Source organism: Piliocolobus tephrosceles, chromosome 3 (genome assembly GCF_002776525.5).
Source record: "Piliocolobus tephrosceles isolate RC106 chromosome 3, ASM277652v3, whole genome shotgun sequence".
In the NCBI taxonomy this organism is placed as follows: Eukaryota; Metazoa; Chordata; class Mammalia; order Primates; family Cercopithecidae; genus Piliocolobus; species Piliocolobus tephrosceles.
This window is the reverse complement of record NC_045436.1, coordinates 20,079,102-20,097,183: the sequence shown is the minus strand read 5'-3', so window position 1 is coordinate 20,097,183 and position 18,082 is coordinate 20,079,102. Positions and strand designations below refer to the sequence as shown.

At 39.9% G+C, this 18,082-nt stretch overlaps 2 protein-coding genes across 14 annotated transcripts in view; one reads left to right on the top strand and one right to left on the bottom strand.

The window, feature by feature from the left end:
* The window catches only part of NEK1 (NIMA related kinase 1), a 209,473-nt gene extending 197,357 nt beyond the window's left edge, over nucleotides 1-12,116 (bottom strand). For 8 of the 12 annotated variants that reach the window (XM_023228827.2, XM_023228872.2, XM_023228881.2 and 5 more), the window contains exons 1-2: nucleotides 4,650-4,797; nucleotides 4,213-4,336 (exon numbers count right to left, since the gene is read on the bottom strand). The gene's annotated coding sequence lies outside the window, so the exon portion shown is untranslated. Of the gene's footprint in view, nucleotides 1-4,212; nucleotides 4,798-11,761 lie in introns of those variants that run through there. The other 4 variants (XM_023228849.3, XM_031935300.1, XM_023228859.2 and 1 more) reach the window with 4 other exon arrangements.
* Nucleotides 12,117-12,265: 149 nt separating this feature from the next.
* Nucleotides 12,266-18,082, top strand: part of CLCN3 (chloride voltage-gated channel 3) — a 101,585-nt gene continuing 95,768 nt past the window's right edge. For both annotated transcript variants that reach the window (XM_023228927.3, XM_023228961.2), the window contains exon 1: nucleotides 12,266-12,802. The gene's annotated coding sequence lies outside the window, so the exon portion shown is untranslated. The remainder of the gene's footprint in view (nucleotides 12,803-18,082) is intronic.

Sequence of the window (18,082 nt, the reverse complement as noted above, 5' to 3'; positions counted from 1 at the left end):
CTGGGTTCACACCATTCTCCTGCCTCAGCCTCCCGAGTAGCTGGGACTTCAGGTGCCCACCACCACACCTGGCTAATTTTTTTGTATTTTTAGCAGAGACCGGGTTTCATTGTGTTAGCCAGGATGGTCACGATCTTCTGACCTCGTGATCCGCCCACCTCAGCCTCTCAAAGCGCTGGGATGACAGACGTGAGCCACCACGCCCAGCCTTAAAATTTATTTTTAAAAAGTGGACATTCTAAAGCCAAAATATAAAATAACTGAAATTAAGAACTCATTCATGGATTTATGGCAGACAGGACACAGCAGAAGGCAGGATTAGTAACCTATAAAATGAACCAACAGAAAATACTCAACAAAAAAACTGACAGAAAAATATTAAAAAACACCACCACCACACCGGGATGGCAGGGCGGTGGTGGAGAAAGAAATGTATAGGAAGACTCAATATCATAAAGATTTTCATTCCTAAGCTCTATAGTTAATGCTGTCCTAATAAAAACATAAGCTTTGGGGCTTTCCCATGTGGGGAAAAAAAAGTTCATTTATGTCCTCATTTTACACTAACCTGAATTCTAGATGCTAAAATACTGAAATGTAAGAAATGAAAGCATAATAGTAATAAAATAAAACATGGGAGAATGACTTCTCTCTTAGAGTGGGTAGCTTAAGCATAACACAAAATCAAAAAGCTTTGAGGGATTAGTATGACTAGACCAATATTTTAGCTATTACAAAGATGTCACTTTTCTAACAAAAAGCTTGTACATATTTATATGACCAAAAAACACAACAATCCAACAGAAAAGTGGACAAAGAATATGAAGTTAAATGTTAACACCAAGAATGAATACAAATTATGTTACAATGTGCCACAATACCAAATCTCCTGTAAAACGATATATAATTTTGGGTGGGCATGGTGGCTCATGCTTGTAATCCCAGCACTTTGGGAGGCTGAGGGAGGTGGATCTCCTGAGGTCAGGAGTTTGATGTCAGGCTGGCCAACATGGTGAGACCACCATCTCTACCAAGAATACAAAAAGTTAGCTGGGCGTGATGGCGCGTGCCTGAAGTCCCAGCTACATGGGAGGCTGAGACAGGAGAATTGCTTGAATCTGGGAAGCAGAGGTTGCAGTAAGCTGAGATCAGGCCACTGCACTCCAGCCTGGGCAACAGAGCGAGACTCCCTTTCAAAAAAAAAAAAAAAAAAAAGAAGAAGAAGAAGAAGAATTCTAAAGTACAAGGAGTAAGTTTTACGTTATGTATATTTAACCACATTTTTTTTTTTTAAGTACAAGAGACAGCATGTTTCATCAATTAGAATGGCAAAATTCACAGTTGATTATTGTACCATACTGTGGGGGAATAGAAAGAAACAATATGGTGGGAGTATAAATTGGTACAAGCACTAAGGAAAATAATTTGGCAATATCTACCAAAATTACAAGGGTACAGAAACTTTGATCCAGTGATTCAATTTCTAGGAATTTACCCTATAAATATTTCCAAATGTAGGAAAACAAAGTATACACAAAGTTATCCTCTGCAGCACTGTTTCTAACAGGGCAAAATATAACCATCCACATACAGTCAACACAGCAACTTTTTTACTAATATAATTTCTCAATACACTGTTAGATTTTTAGGGATCAGAATAATAAATATGGCATGCTATCATTTGTTTGGTAAAAGGCAATATGCAAGCATATATTTATGCTTACAGTTACTCATATATGTGTATAAATATATATACATATATATTTATATGTATATATAAATAATAATATATATATATTATATGTGTATAAATATATGTATATATGTATATATATACACACATGCACCCCTGGCTTGCATAAGTAATAACTATGGAGAGATACACAATAAACTAGTAATATTGCCTACAGAGAAGGTAACTGAGTAGTTGAGAAGATTTTTCAATCTTTTGTACTTTCTGAATTTTGAACCATACAAAGGTATTATCTATTCAAAACAATAAATATCAAAAACAATAATATGTGATAGAAATAGTAAGAATACTGGCTAAATCAATTTCTCCAGTTAAAATCCTTCAACAATTCCCCATCTCCAAACTCCTCACTCTTGACATTCAAAGTTTTTCTATGGCATCATACTTCTTTTCAAGTATATGAACTATGCCCCAGAAAAAAGTACCTCAGCCTCTAGTCAAATTAGACAGCTTTCCTCACATTTTACTAAGAATTTCTTTTCTTTTCTTTTTTTTTTTTTTTTTTTGAGACACAGTCTTGCTCTGTTGCTGGGGCTGGAGTGCAATGGTGCCATGTCAGCCTCCCAGGTCCAAGTGATTCTCCTGCCTCAGCCTCCCAAGCAGCTGGGATTAGAGGAGTGTGACACCATACCCAGTTAATTTTTGTATTTTTAGTAGAGATTGGGTTTTGCCATATTGGTCAGGTTGGTCTCGCACTCGTAACCTCAAGTGATCCACCTGCCTCGGCCTCCCAAAATGCTGGGAGTACAAGTGTGAGCCACGGTGTCCGACCCAGAATTTCTTTTTTTGTTTTTGAGAGAAGCCTCGCTAAGTCACCCAGGATGGAGTGCAGTGGCGCTATCTCGGCTCACTGCAACCCCTGCCTCCCGGGTTCAAGCAACTCTCCTGCCTTAGCCTCCCAAGTAGCTGGGATTACAGGCACGCGCCACCATGCAGGGCTAATTTTTTGTATTTTTGGTAGATATGGGGTTTCACCAGGTTAGCCAGACTTGTCTCAAACTCCTGACCTCAAGTGATCTGCCCACTGTGGCCTCTCAAAGTGCTGAGATTACAGGCATGAGCCACACACCCAGCCACTAAGAATTTCTTTAAAGCCACAAATAAGCAATTTTTGACATAATAAAATTTTGTGAGCCACACATAAAAAATTTTAGAGTATATGAATGGAAAAGCTCAACTCTGATCAATCTGGAACACATACTTAGGTTAAGCATTAAGCTCTCATCAGGTGTTTCAGATTTTCTATAGACAGGCTGTCTTGAAGAGAAACATTGGTAAAGGCATGGCAACAGGTTTCCAGAAGTCTTTTGGAGCTGTCTGCAGCTACAAGCCATACATATGTACAGTTCTCCCTGAGCAATAAACACCATTTTGAATAGTGGGAGGGGGTCAATTTATCTTCTCAGGGAAAGAAGCTCTTTATTTTCCTTTATTCGAAAAAGCAGAACGCAAAAATGGAATTTCTATTAGACTTTTCTCAAAATATTTTTTCTTCTCTGTAAGTCTACTCAGACAATATCCAACAGATATAGTAGTGGAAACTACCAACAGGCAAATAAAGAATTTACATTTGTGAAAAGGAGTCATGTTCATGACTTAGATTAGAAGGCAGGACATTAGACAGAGCAAAATTTACTTGGAATACAATGTCAATGTATTATTCACACGACCTCAAAAGAACTCCTGTGGTCAAGTTTGACAACCTTTATTAAATTCCTGACAGTGACTTTTACTGTGAAAAAACCTGTCTTCCCACAATATAGGCTCCTTACATTTCACCTAGAACAATGGCAAGTTTAAGTGAAACAGACCTGTGGAACCTCTAATACCAGACAAACCTAAACTAGAAACAAGGAGTTACTTCTCTCCAAATGTGGCTCCCCTCCATCAGCTCTACAATACTGCTGCATTTAAGAAAAGGTCATTAATTTAGATTGGATGCTACTTTTAATCCTTCATAAACATTTCTAATGAAACTTACCAAGGCAATAAAAAATATTTCTGCTTCTTAAAGCAGATCTTAAAGAACAAAAAATAGGCCTGCATAAAAAGTTATGCTAAACTCTTAAAGTAGTAGGACTATTAATGCCTTACATATGGAAACTGTCAAATCATGGAAACGGAAATCTAAAATTACAGGGTAACCAGCTAACTACTACTCATATTCGCTTCCTAACTGGACACAACATAAGCAATGTAAACGCTTGCTTACCCATACTAAGATTCCTATTATTTTAATCCCATTACCGCTCTAGTTTTTAAAAATACCGTAATGTCCAAGAATCGCTTTGGAATACAGAGTGTCTTAGAGAATTAACATTTAAATGAGATTAAGGTATTTTCCCTGCAAATACTTAAGGTATCTGTGTAATCTCAATATAAGCTGGTCTACGCACATCTCATTTCCAGGATGATTTTTACCATTTTGCATGTCATTGCTTCCCCCAAGTGGAACTCACCTCAGTGACACAGGACGTTAGTAGAAATAACGGTGATGACTAACAAGCGTCAGTCTAGGTGTGGCAGTCTTCCTATGGGGCTTCATAAAGCAGAGGTACCATCCCGCATTTTGAAAATGACATCCTGAAAGAGAAACCAAGTCTGTCTAACCAGCAGCAGCTCACAGTCTAGACTGAAAGGGGTCACTGAGACCCTCCACACCTGACACTCGCCTTCAGTTGACGCCACGGGTTTGACTCCGTCCTGCCTCGGGCAACGCCCGTAAGACAGGTCGACACTACCCCGACGCAACAAACAAACTGGTTTCTGAGCCCCGTGGAAACGGCGGGGTGCAGCAGGGGGAGTGCCTCCGTCACCGCCTCTCCAACTTCACAGAGGTCGTTGCTAGTGGCCACGTCGGGGTGGGGACGGGCGGCATTCGGGACTGGGAAGCTACCTGACTGCCACGTGCTCCTGCCTCGCAACAGCAGCTCTAGATTCCGAGTTATGGGGACAACTGCTCGAGACGCCAGGGTAAGGACTCCGCAACCTACCGTCCCAAAACCCTAGAGCAAATGCAGACGAAGGGGGAGCGGCCGGCGCGTCACCGGCGCTGGCGTGTGACGTCAGCGCGCGGAAGGCGGCACGCAGCGGAGGCGGCTGGGAAGAAGCAGCGAGGGTGGGCTAGAACCGTGGGGTCGGGTAGGGTGCTGTGCGAAGGGACGGGCGGGGCGGGGCGGGCTCTGCAGGCGGGAAGACAGAAAGGAGGAGACGTGAGAGATGAAAAGGATGGAGAGAGTGTAAAGCTGTCATGCAGAGATGCGGGAAAGTCATGCAGAGATGCGGGAGAGAACTCACTGGTGGAAACCAATTTGGAATATAAAGCATATAAAATGTTCCCACACCTACTACACCGAGAAAGGGACTTTTTTATTTTACTTGAAAGCGCACTACTTAGGGATGCTACATTTTAAAGAGTAATACTGCTTTAAAAAGCAAGCCTTTTCGTATTACATCTTGGATGGTTGAAACAGAAGAATGTTTAAGTCTTGAGATATTTTTTAAAAGCTGTATGGGTTTTTTTACACCTTTAGATCTAACGTATGTATAAATTGTCTGTATATCGAAGGGTTTGGCAGGGTATAGCAGTCTAAGTACCTGTTTTCACTGCAGGACTGGCGAAGGTAGGAAGAGATTCCCCTAAAACTATAATAAGGGATATCATCTGGTGTCATCCTGAGTGGCCCTACTCAGGGCAACTTTATTCCTACCAGGGGCGTTGAAAGATTTTGGCGGCTTTGCCAGAAGATGGCGCTGCAAGTCACCCAACCTGAAAAGCTGGAGCGTTTGCTTTGTTTTCTCTCTTCGATCTCCATACAGCTACAAAAGACTTATTTTCCTCATTCTTTCTACTTCTAGACTACACTCCTGTGGGCCCTCCCACCCCCAGTTAGTAGGAATTTTGATGTCTGAATGCACAATTGTAGTTCTACCCACATCCTTTTGTACATCAAAGTGAAGTGAAATGTTGCCAATTACTAATCTAAGCAAATTCTTTTTGCTGCTTACAGAAAGAATGGCTAGTCAGCTAACCTTCTTAGATAATTCTTTAGGCTCCTGTCATAAACTACTGGTAGGACTATAAATTGCTACAGTCTTTCTAGAAGGTATGCTAGCAGTATGCATATCCTTTGACTCAGCCATTTAACTTCTGGGACAAGTGAGCAATGATTTATATACAAGGATAACCGTTATTGCTTATAACTAGAAAAACTAGAAATAATGTAAATGTGTAACAATAAAGAATTGATTAAATTAAAATATATCCAAACAATGAAATACACTAAAGCCATTTAAAAGAGTAATACAGATCTACTTTATTGACATAGAAAGATACCATTGATACATTGATGAGTAGATAAAGCAGGTTACCTAAGAAGATTACTTGATGATTTCCCTTTCTGGTTTATATACCCCTGTACAATTGAATGGTTGTTTATTTTTTTTTTTATGTTTAAACAAGAGTGCTTTGGGACTTCTTTTTCTTTAAATATTTTATTGGACTTTTCTTTCCAACAAAAGAGTTTTTGCTTCTTGCAACAAGCCAACAACACAAGTACACAAAGACAAAGCCTACCATCTCCTTCCCAGAGCTCCCTTCTGTGCTGTCCTCCATGAAACCAATGTTAACAGTTAATTAATATCATCTACATTTTTCTTTAAGTTCCTAAAAACATAAGCATGCATTTTTATATTGTATGTATTAGATTTAGTCTTTGTTTTTTGTTTTTTTGGGTTTTTTTGAGACAGGGTCTCATTCTGTTTCCCAGGCTGGAGTGCAGTGGCGCAATCTTAGCTCCCTGCAACTTCCACCTTCCAGGCTCAAGTGATTCTCCCACTTCAGCCCCCTGAGCAGCTGGGACCACCGGTGCGTGCCACCACAGCTGGCTAATTTCGGTATTTTTTTGTAGAGATAGGGTTTTACCATGTTGACCAGGCTTCTTGTGTGTGTTTTGTGTAGAGATGGGTTTCACCATGTTGCCCAGGCTGGTTTTGAACTCCTGAGCTCAAGTAATCTGCCTGCTTTGGCCTCCCAAAGTGCTGGCATTAAAGGCATGGGCCACTGTGCCTAGCCGGGACTATAGTATACACATTATTTTGCAACGTACATTTTTAAATAGTATCACATGAACATCTATGCGGATATCAACTAATTCTTGTGAATGATATTGATATTTCATGATATGGCTATACCAAAATCTACTCCATTCAGTAGACATATTGTTTCCAATGGTATAATTACTTCTGTGGGATAGATTTCTAAAAGTAGGTTTGCTGGGTCAAAATGTATGCATATTTTTTCACTTTAATACTCCTATGTCTTGGTTATGGAAATTTCTTAACTCCTTATGAATAGTGGTAGTACAATATATTAAATGGAAGGGGACTAGCGGTATGCCTAAGCTATTCTACTAGAGATTTTTCAGAAATACAGTCTGCCATGCATTCACAATTAAACATTAAATGTTAGATGATGGGGAAAAACATATTCAAGGAATGGATATTGTTACTCCTTTCTAAAAAGCAGGCAGCAAGGTGAAACAAAATAGAGAATAACAAATTAGAGCAAATGGTTGGTATAGAACTACACTATTTTCCCTTTTTGAAATTATTATGTAAATGATTTTATTAAAAGACCATGTATTTGTGAAGGTATAAGTTCTGATTATACTCACCTACAATCTTTTGTGATTAGAGAAGGGCCTACAATATTAAATATGAAGAAAAGCATTCTCTAAAATTCAGATCTCTTACAGACATGTAATATTCAAATCCAAGGGAGGAAAAAAAAAAGTCACTGTCTTGACATTTAGTACTCCATCTTGCTACATTCTAGGCGAGAAATTTTTAGTTATTTAAGCCACATTCCTGAAAGTCTACTCTAGCCTTATGTGGTTTGAACTCACCATTAACTCTGTGTAGCTACGAATTAAACTGTAGCAGCCTACTGAATTTCTGGATCTTAATCTGGTAGGCCCAGCTCCGTATGCAAAGATAAAACATCTAGTCAGCTTTTGTGTTTCTGGCCTTCTGAATGGGGTCACCTGCCAGGGCTCACAATGAGTCCACCATCTGAAGAGAATGATCATAATCTGTATCTAGGATGAATAAAACAAAACACCGTGCCCTTAGCTGTGTGTAGCCTGAGAAATGAGTCACTTCATGAGACTGTTTTTAGGATATGATTGGCTGAAAGAGCTTTGAGTGTATCAGGTTCTACTGAGGCAGTTTTGTGGGAGACAGTAACACTAAACTGGAAGACTGTTTGCCATGTCAAAGGTCTCTAATTGTAATTAGAAGTATAAAGCTATTTTGGATAACTTCATGTTATCTTTGAGGAAAAGACAAAAGAAAAGGCCCCTTTCACTTCTGTGATGCTAATGGAATCAGGAGGAAATTCTAGACTAGAACCATGCTACTATTTTCATAATAGAATGTTTTAATCCCTTCCATTCTCTCTCTTTCCAATGTGTCTGAGTGTCTGAAATACAAACAATAAGATCAAAGTTCTTTTTCTTTTTTTTTTTTTGAGACAGTTTCACTCTTGTCGCCTAGGTTGGAGTGCAGTGGCGTGATCTCGGCTCACTGCAACCTCCACCTCCTGGGTTCAAGTGATTCTCCTGCCTCAGCCTCCCGAGTAGCTGGGATTACAGGTGGTGCCACCATGCCCGGCTAATTTTTGTATTTTTTGTAGAGACAGGGTTTCACCACCTTGGGCAGGTTGGTCTCGAACTTCTGATCTCAAGTGGTCCACCCGCCTCAGTCTCCCAAAGTGCTGGGATTACAGGAGTGAGTCACCGCTCCTGGCAAGATCAAACTTCTTTTTCTGAAACAACTCATAAATATATGAAGTAGAGCTATGTAATCTTGTTTGATTTTTCTGTGGAACTTTTTAAAAGTGTATTATTTTAAGTTGTTATGGGAAGTAATCCTATTTCTAGGTTTTTTACTTTAAGGAAAGTTCAGAGTAACTTGACTGGTCCAGAGAGCAAGACAGAAAAAACTGAGATATGATTCCCAGTGCTCTTTACTTTGCCACTTCAATAAAACAGCATCATACAACTTGCCACTCCCAGAGAGAGAGAATTGCTGGCAGAAGGCAAGGTTTGCACCACCTCCACTCACTGGTAATGTCTACCATTTGTTTCTCTTGTTTCAGTCTGCCAGGGTTCCAGATACACTAGTGAACAGGCTATCCTACACCTGGTTGTAATTGGTAAATTCTTAGACTGTGGGTCAATCTTTTTGTCCTTTTTCCCTTTCCTTGAGGCCCCAAGAGTTTTATTGGTTGGTTGGTGGTGAAAGTGTGAAGCTAATTTAAATACTGGTTGAGTATTTGTTATTATTAACTTAAACTCCAACCAGTCCTAGCCAAAAAATCTGATTTACAGTAGAAGAAACTGACCTTTTCACATAACTTATTTTGCTATGTCTCCAAATACTTCCTGTATACTGGGGGCTTTTTAAAATATGCATACTGAGACTTGTGGTTAAAAGATGAATTTAAACACCCTATGGCAGGCAAGATAACACCCCCAACCCCACCACCCCAATCCCTGAAACCAGTGAATATATTAGATTACATGGCAAGGGGGACTTATATATGATATGAGAAACATTCAGCCTTCCATTGCTGGCTTTGAAGATGGAGGAAGGGGGCAATGAGCCAAGGAAGCCAAGTGACCTCTAGAAGCTGCAAAAAGCATGGAAGTGGATTCTCCCCTCGAGCTTGTTAAAGAAACAGCCCGGCCAATACCTTCTTTTTTTTTTTTTTTTTTTTTTTTGAGACAGAGTTTCACTCTTGTTGCCCAGGCTGGAGTGCAATGGCGCATTCTCGGCTCACCGCAACCTCCACCTCTCGGGTTCAAGTGATTCTCCTGCCTCAGCCTCCCGAGTAGCTGGAATTACAGGCATGTGCCACCACACTTGGCTAATCTTGTATTTTTAGTAGCGATAGGGTTTCTCCATGTTGGTCAGGCTGGTCTGGAACTCCCAGCCTCAGGTGATCCACCCGCCTCAGCTTCCCAAAGTGTTGGGATTATAGGCGTGAGCCACCACGCCCAGCCAACATCTTGATTTTTAACCAGTGAGCCCTATATCAAACTTTTACCCTATAGAACTCTAAGATCAAAAATTTGTACTGTTTCAAGCCACTAAATTTGTGGGAATTTGTTACAACAGCACGTGGATACTAATACAAATTCTTCTTAGGGTTCTGGGAGCAGTTATTTACAGTATGGAGACGAAGTGGGCTGTTAAATTATTTTCATATGAGAGAAAAGCCCATAGTTGGGTCTGTAAACCTCCTTACTGGTAATTATCTGAGCCCTGAGAAGTTCCTTCTTAATCACTCCCACTAAAACAAGGGATCTGGTAAGGACGCCATTCAATCAGCATCCTTTCTGTAGTATTTACCACGATGGATGAGATCAGGCTGCAAGTATTCACATTACGGCACTTAAAACGTACCAAAAATCTGGCTATGGTGCTTACCCTGTGTTTCTTCCCACCAGTCTGCTGAAGAGGAAGTTCAATATCACCAGATTCTCTGACAAAAACACCAGAGGAATTACAGAGAACGTTTTTTCCCAGATGCAATCTATTGTTTTATCACCAAGCAATCACATACCACATTGTTTAAATATATTGCTCCATATGTAACTCAGTGTTTCTGACTGAGCCCCTCGGATCAACTGGAAAGAATTAAACACAGGAATGCTTAGGTCCAACATTGGAACAATTAAGACAGGATTTCTGGGAATGGGGCCTAAGCAAGGATATTTTTCTGAAGCTCCCTAGATGGCCCTGATGCAAAGTGAAGTTTGAGAACTACTGGTGTGATAATTATGTATGCCAGAAACCATGACTTTAAAATAAGTTTTCATAAAGGAATAAGGTAGTGCATAATAGGAATAATATTACAAAAAGCCAAACATACAAATAGACTTGTTCTTGCACAGTTAAGAGAGATCCTTGGAACAATCCTCCATTGAGAAACTAAGACACTACCATAAAAGAACTTTTCATCCTTATAGAAAGCAGGTAAGATTGACTAAGAGACCACAACTACTGTCTACATTTTCAAAATCCACGTGCCTTTCCAAAGTTAGCTACGTAACCACAGTGAGTAAATGTCTTTTGAAAAATTCCACTTAGTTTGGAAAAATTTTTGCCTGCTTTTCCACATTTTCTAAGAAGAATCTAAAGATCTTGGTCAACAGTGTCCCAGGTAAGAGAAAATCGTGCTTGGATATTTCCATAGTTCTACACACTCTACATTGATAAAAGTAATGAAAGAGGTCCTAAGAAGCTTGACTGCACTGTGATCACCACCATGGGTACTATACCAGCTCTGAAGCCCAGAACTGTCTTTGAGAATATTCAATTCTGCCTTAGAAGAAATAGAACAAAACTCACGTGTTACTAGCCTGCGAAACAGTCAGTGGAGCACATATAAGTAAAAATAGAAAAGCCTGGCGAGACCAGGTCACATTTAATATTGATGAGGCGTAAAATATACAACACGCACTTAATATTCATTAATCAGTATATATTCATAACATACTAAATACACAGGAGATATTAAACGTTCACGGGTCTTAATTCTGCCACCCAGTGGTAACACTCAAAAGTGATCTCGCCAAAGAAACGAAAACCTGTATCTGCTCACCAGGCTATTAGCATGCTACTGCTGTGGCCACCATTCTTCCACTGCATCGCCCTGCCCCTGCATCGGAATATAGCTCCTTGAACATGGGATCAGGTTTACTGAATTCTATGACCCACGCTGGGAGCTCAATAAAAGTTGCTAAACGGAAATGAAACCAATTCAGACCGTGTAGAAACCCCAGATAATATCTTTTCTTCAAACATTTAATTTCCAAGCAGTATTTTGAAAATGCGTGATGGCTAAATTCGAGTTATCCTTTTTGTATGTATGTTAGGCACACACCCGGCGATGACATACAAGGCGAGGTGACACCACCGCACTCCCGGCCCGCACGTCACCTATAAGCACAGGGGGCTTTTGGTCCTGGTTTATTTCCGAAGGCTGGCACTTCTCTTCGATCTAAGTTTTAGGAATCTGTGCTCGTCGACGGCTGTCAATACTTTTTATTTTCAAGGCTGACGCCTGCTAGGGTTTCACAAGCTGCTCCCGGACGCTGTGGTCTCTCGCTGGAGTGGATCCGAACTCCGCGCGACGCTGGGAACGGTCAGCGCCTGTTGCCTCACGAAAACGTCTCCCACAAGCTGGCCGCCTCGCGCAAGGTCAGCGGAAGGGCAAACAGGAATGCGAGAGTGACGTGAGCTAATCGCTAATGAAAGGCTTCACAGCCCTGGCGGCCCTCAGAGCCAGGCAGCTCGCTCGGCTCCTCCTCCTCCTTGAGACCCAGCCTCGGCCCGCCCACCATTCCCACGCCGCCCAATAGGCGCCGACGCGGCTCAGCGAGTGGTCGGAGGAGGAGGTGTTGGGACGGCCGTCGCTGAACGGCCGTTCACGTCAACGTAGTGACGTCACGCGTCGACGCTGGGGACGTACCTGTCGGGTTCCTGACTCTTGCGGTTTCTCTTCCCTCTCCGTGGGTCAGGGCCGGTCCGGTCCGCAACCTGCAGACCCTTTCCCAGTGTTCTAGTTCGCCCGCGACCCGGAATAATGAGCAAGAAGGGTGTGGTGGGTTGAAAGCCGTCCTACTTTACTCCCGAGTTAGAGCATGGATTCAGTTTTAGTCTTAAGGGGAAGTGAGGTTGAAGATTTTTATTTTTAATTTTGGGCAGAAGCAGGTTGACTCTAGGGATCTCCAGAGCGAGAGGATTTAACTTCATGTTGCTCCCGTGTTTGAAGGACAATAAAAGTCCGACCTGGCAAAATTTCCGTAACCTCTGCAGTAGAAAACGTCAGGTATCTTTTAAATCGCGATAGTTTTCGTTGTGCCAGGTTTTCTTCGGTGGAGCTCCCAGGGTAGCTAGGTTTTAGGTTTGAAATAGATGCAGAATCCAAAGGCAGCGCAAAAAACAGCCACCGATTTTGCTATGTCTCTGAGCTGCGAGGTGAGTTGCATTGTATGAGTGAAGATTCGTCAGCTCTCCTGTTCACAGATTTTGGGTCAACTATGAGGCCACAGCCCTCATCTTGGTTTCTCTTATAATGTACCTACATAATGTTGAAAGGTACATCACGAATTGGGATGCAAACCCATCCTGATTAGGCATATACCCTCAGACATTTCTTTAAAATTTCACACATCTGCTTCAGGAACCGTCGAAGGACCTCTGAATAGAATGGAAGTGGGTTCCAGGAGAAGATTAACTTTAAACTTAGAGGAGTGGGTTTAACTTTCGCTTAATTTTCCCCAATTTAAAAATAATATTCAGTTTTTCTATCTTTAGATATGTGTATGTAAAATATTTTTTGTGTATATATATTTGTGGTTTGATCTTAAACTTGACCAGAAACTGCCTTAGAATCTCAGAAATTAACTTTGCATGTGGTATGCTTTATTTGTATGGCATTTTAAAACTGCGGAGCACATAGAAGATAATTACATACGCATTGTGCGTATTAGAAACTGAGATTTCTGTTTCCTTTGGAAAGAAATTCCTGTTCATGGCATTGAATCAGCAGTGAACATACCTTTTACATAGATACGTAATTCAGAAGTTCAGTTCTACAAACGTAAACTTTTTGAGCTATGCAGTTCAGTTACTGCAGCATCATTGTGACTTGTATAATTGTTGAATCTTTCCAGAATTGCTTTTACTTTCATCTTTAAAGAGTTAATTTAGAATTTTTTTTTGATGAGGTCGGTATGGAGATAACTGTCGGTCAATTCTACGTGCCTTTGTGAGTCACTACAAAATAGTATTTGTTCAGTTCAAGAGTACGTATGGGAGTGAAAGTACTTGTGTATGTATTATTGACTTTCATCTTGTGCTGCTGCTACTCAGTGTCTTGTTCTAAAATACAGCTTTAAAAACCTGTGTGTGACCTACAGATATTTTCTCAACTTGAATATGCGTATGTGGCCTCTGGTTAATACAGACTGCCACTGTTGGCAGAATTCATCACAGACTACATACCCTTCCCACTCCTTACTCCCCTTAGCACCTCGAAAACTTTGCTGCTTTGCTTGAATGATGAGTCAAAATATTTTAAGAAGTCAATATGAACGTATAGAACCTACATTTTTACTTGGAAATTGTGCTTTAGCATGTGTTATCAATCATACATAGCTCATGAAGAATGTAAACATTTAAACTATTTTGGATAGACGTGGTTCAGGAGGACAGATTTGTTGGTGTTATGGGTTTGTGTTAGTAAATTGGCTATTTTTCAGGTCATGTTAGTGCTAGGCTTTCCATTTCCTGTTGTGACATGTTGGTCACAACATGTTGGTCATAATTTTCAGACGGCTCGGGAAGTCAGATTTGATCTCTGTGGTGGGTCTTATATCAAAACAGTATCCTGTGGGGTTTGGCCGCTATCACTGCTAAGGACTTCCAACTTAGTTTGGTAGTCTAGTTTGGTAGCAGGGATCAAAAATGGATAATATTTTATAATAAGTGTTAATATTTATGAATGCATTCTATGTTTTCAGGCTCTTTACCAATTAATTTTTGTGAGTTATCTCAATTTTCACACCAACCCCACGAAGGAGGTACTTTCACTAATCCCGTTTTACATTCGTGGAAACTGAGGCACAGAAAATTTAACTAACTTGCCCAACAGTAACTGTCAGAACTGAGACTGAAGCCTGGGAGTATGATTTCAGAGCTCCTGCTCTTTGCTGCACAATACTGTAGTTTAGAATAGTCAAAATGCTAGAGAAAAACAAGGAGAGACTTGGCTTGTAGGTTCAATTATAGGAGCAATGTAAAATTACAGAGAGTCTGGGAAACAGTGTTTTTAAAGGGAATACTCATAATCTTACCACTCTAATAAACATTTTAATTTTTAAAATATGCACATTCACATCTGTACATAAACATTGTAGCTGTGATTCATTTGGTTCTTAAAGATAAATCTTTAGTGAAGTTTAAAATGGAGATTGAACCCCACTGCCCCACTGTCGTTGAAATCCAGAGATTTGATCTGCAACTTTGACTGGAACCAAGTTAAACAAATATATTTCTTGCTATTTCTTGTGGGAAATAATTGAACAGTTTCCATCTTTTAAATCATGAAGACTATTTAGTTTTCAAAGTTTCTGTCTTCCACAGAAACTTTTTATTGGTTTATTATGTTATCTTTCTTCCTTGTTCTAATCTGAGCGTTATATTTGTATGTGTGTTTATTCCTTTGTCCTTTTGAAATCCTCTAGCATTAATATCCGCTGCCCCTGAGGAATTTGGGGGTTTTTTGGGGTCTGTTTTTATTTATTTTTAATTAACAAGTGATAATTGTATTTATGAGGTTCAATGTGATGTTTTGATAAATATATATATTGTAGAAAGGTTAAATCAAGCAAATTAACATATCCATCATATCACCTACTTGCCATTTGTTTGTGGTGAGAACGTTTAAAATTAACTTTTAGCAATTTTGAGGTATATAGTACATTATTATTAATTATAGTCACGGTGCTGCACCATGCTGTGCAATAGATCTCTAAAATTTATTCCTCTAACTGAAACTTTGTATTCTTTGACTAATCTGTCTCCTTTCCTATTTCCTCCCCTCTCCCTAGCCTCTGTAGACCACCATTCTGCTTTCTGCCTCCCTGAGTTTGACTTTTTTTTTTTATTTTACACATATGTGAGATCATGCAGTATTCGTTTTTTGTGTGTGTCTTGTTTATTTCACTTAGCATAATGTCCTCCAGGTTAATCCAGGTTTTCGAAGATGACATAATTTTCTTCCTTTTAAAGGCTGTATAGCATTCCATCCTGTATATATACCACATTTTCTTTATCCATTCATCCCATGATGGACACTTAGGTTGTTTCCGTATCTTGGCTATTGCAAATAGTAGCATTTAGCTTTTGAATGACACTAAAAGATTTTGTAAGTCTAAGATATTTTCTTCAGAGAGCTATTTCCTTCAACAAATTATTCATGTATTGCTTTTTTGAAGAAAAGGCGCAACAATTTGGACATGCAGGTAATTGAACAGTAAGGATAAACTATCAAGTAATATTATTTTGAGAGAAAATAGTTTTATTATTTTCATTTCTTATATGTGTTGATAATTTGTATTAAAATAAATTCCTTCTGTTTTAGTAACCCTATGGGTCTAATTAAACACCTTCAGCCTTTTCTCCGTCTAATCTTGCTCTTTTGCCCTTCTTTTTAAAAAATAAGTCTTACTGTTTTATGTGTCTTTTATTGTGATACTTGATATGGTTCATGGAAGTAGGCGGGTTTAATGATTTGCTCAAACATATCTCTAATGTAAACACAATTTTTGCATTTTTAAATTGTTTGTATTACCAAAATAAAATAATACTCATAATTTTACCTACTTTTCTGATAGAAATCAGTGACCCTAATGTATCATAGATCCTTTTAGATATCTCTAATATCTACCATAAATGCAGAAGATGAATCACTGTGTTGGAAGAAAGAAAAGTATTCTTATAAAATCAGTTTAAAATTAGGTCAGTATAGCAAGGATTAGGTATGTTGATTTTACTTTGGGTACTTTGAGAACTTGATTTAAATTGAACCTTGCCCAGTACTAATTTAATCAGTAGACCACACTAAATCCTGTGGTATAGTAATGACTTCTTTTTTGAGATAGAGTCTTGCTCTGTTACCCCAGCTGAAGTGTAGTGGTGCAATCTCTGCTTACTGCAACCTCTGCCTCCAGGGTCCATGCGATACTCATGCCTCAGTCTCTGGAGTAGCTGGGATTACAGGCGTGTATCACCACTCCTGGCTAATTTTTGTCTTAGCAGAGACATGGTTTTACCATGTTGGCCAGGCTGGTCTTGAACTGCTGACCTCAGGTGATCCATCCGCCTCAGCCTCCCAAAGTGCTGGGATTACAGGCATAAGCCACTATGCCCGGCCCATTTTTGTATTTTTAGTAGAGACAGGGTTTCATTCACCCTGTTGGCCAGACTAGTCTCGAACTCCTGACCTCAAGTGCTGCCCACCTCGGCATCCTAAAGTGTTGGGATTACAGGCATGAGCCACTGCACTGGGCTGGAATATATACTAATTTTTAGAAAGCTATTACAGCATCCTTCTTGAGGAAATGTATAATGTAATTTATGCTGAAGTCTACTGAAAGCTGTAGGGCCTATACAAATATAATAGCATTAATTCCACAAAAACTGTGTTCATATTTATTATAATTTCTGGTATATTGTTAGTTGTTCTATAAACGTTAGTAAATGAATAAATTATCTTGAAATTCCTTTTCACATTTTTCTTTTCTTTGAGACGGAGTCTTGCTCTTGTCACCCAGGCTGGAGTGCAGTGGCGCGATCTCAGCTCACTGCAACCTCTGCCTCCCAGGTTTAAGCTATTCTTCTGCCTCAGCCTCCTGAGTAGCTGGAATTACAGGTGCCCGCTACCACGCCTGGCTAATTTTTGTACTTTATTAGAGACGGGGTTTCACCATGTTGGCCAGGCTGGTCTTGAACTCCTGACCTAGGCGATCTGCCCACTTTGGCCTCCCAAAGTGCTGAGATTACAGAATTGAGCCACTGTGCCTGGCCCCTTTTCACATTTTAATCTGTGACTAGTACTTAGCACAGTTTTTACAATATTTATATGAAAATGCTCCTTGCGCACAAATGGCTAGCTCAGATTTTCACCTCTCTGCCATCGTTGCTCTTGAGACTTTTCTTCCATCTCTCTAGTTGCTGACATTGACAATCTTTTTCTTCTTTCACCCAGTTTATATCTACTTTTCTTTTTAGCTTAACAGTTAGAGATTTGACTGACACACCTTTGGGACTTAGATGTGGTCCTCAACCGTACCCAGTCAGTCTCCTTTATGGTAGAGACAAAACTTTGTTGGGAACCGTGAAAAATTAGTGTGCGTATCTCAGGCTGTGTATCCTTTCACCACCCATTTCCATGATTTTCCTATTTTTGCTCCCCTCCTCAAATTCTGGTGATATATTGCTTAGTGTTTGTAGTTTTGGGGCTCAGGTCAGTGTAATGGAGTAACCTTCTTTATGGTCTGACCTGGAATAGAAACTAAAGCCTCGATGTATAATCCTAAAGTTGGAAAGAACTTGAGTCCCGTGAGTTGTCTTGAGTCCTGTGAGTTGTAGGAGACTGAAATTTGTTTCTGCCAACTTTTCAGTTAATCAAGTTGGAACCTTAGTAGATATCTTAGATTCTTCTTTACCATTCCCTATATCTTATTAATTACC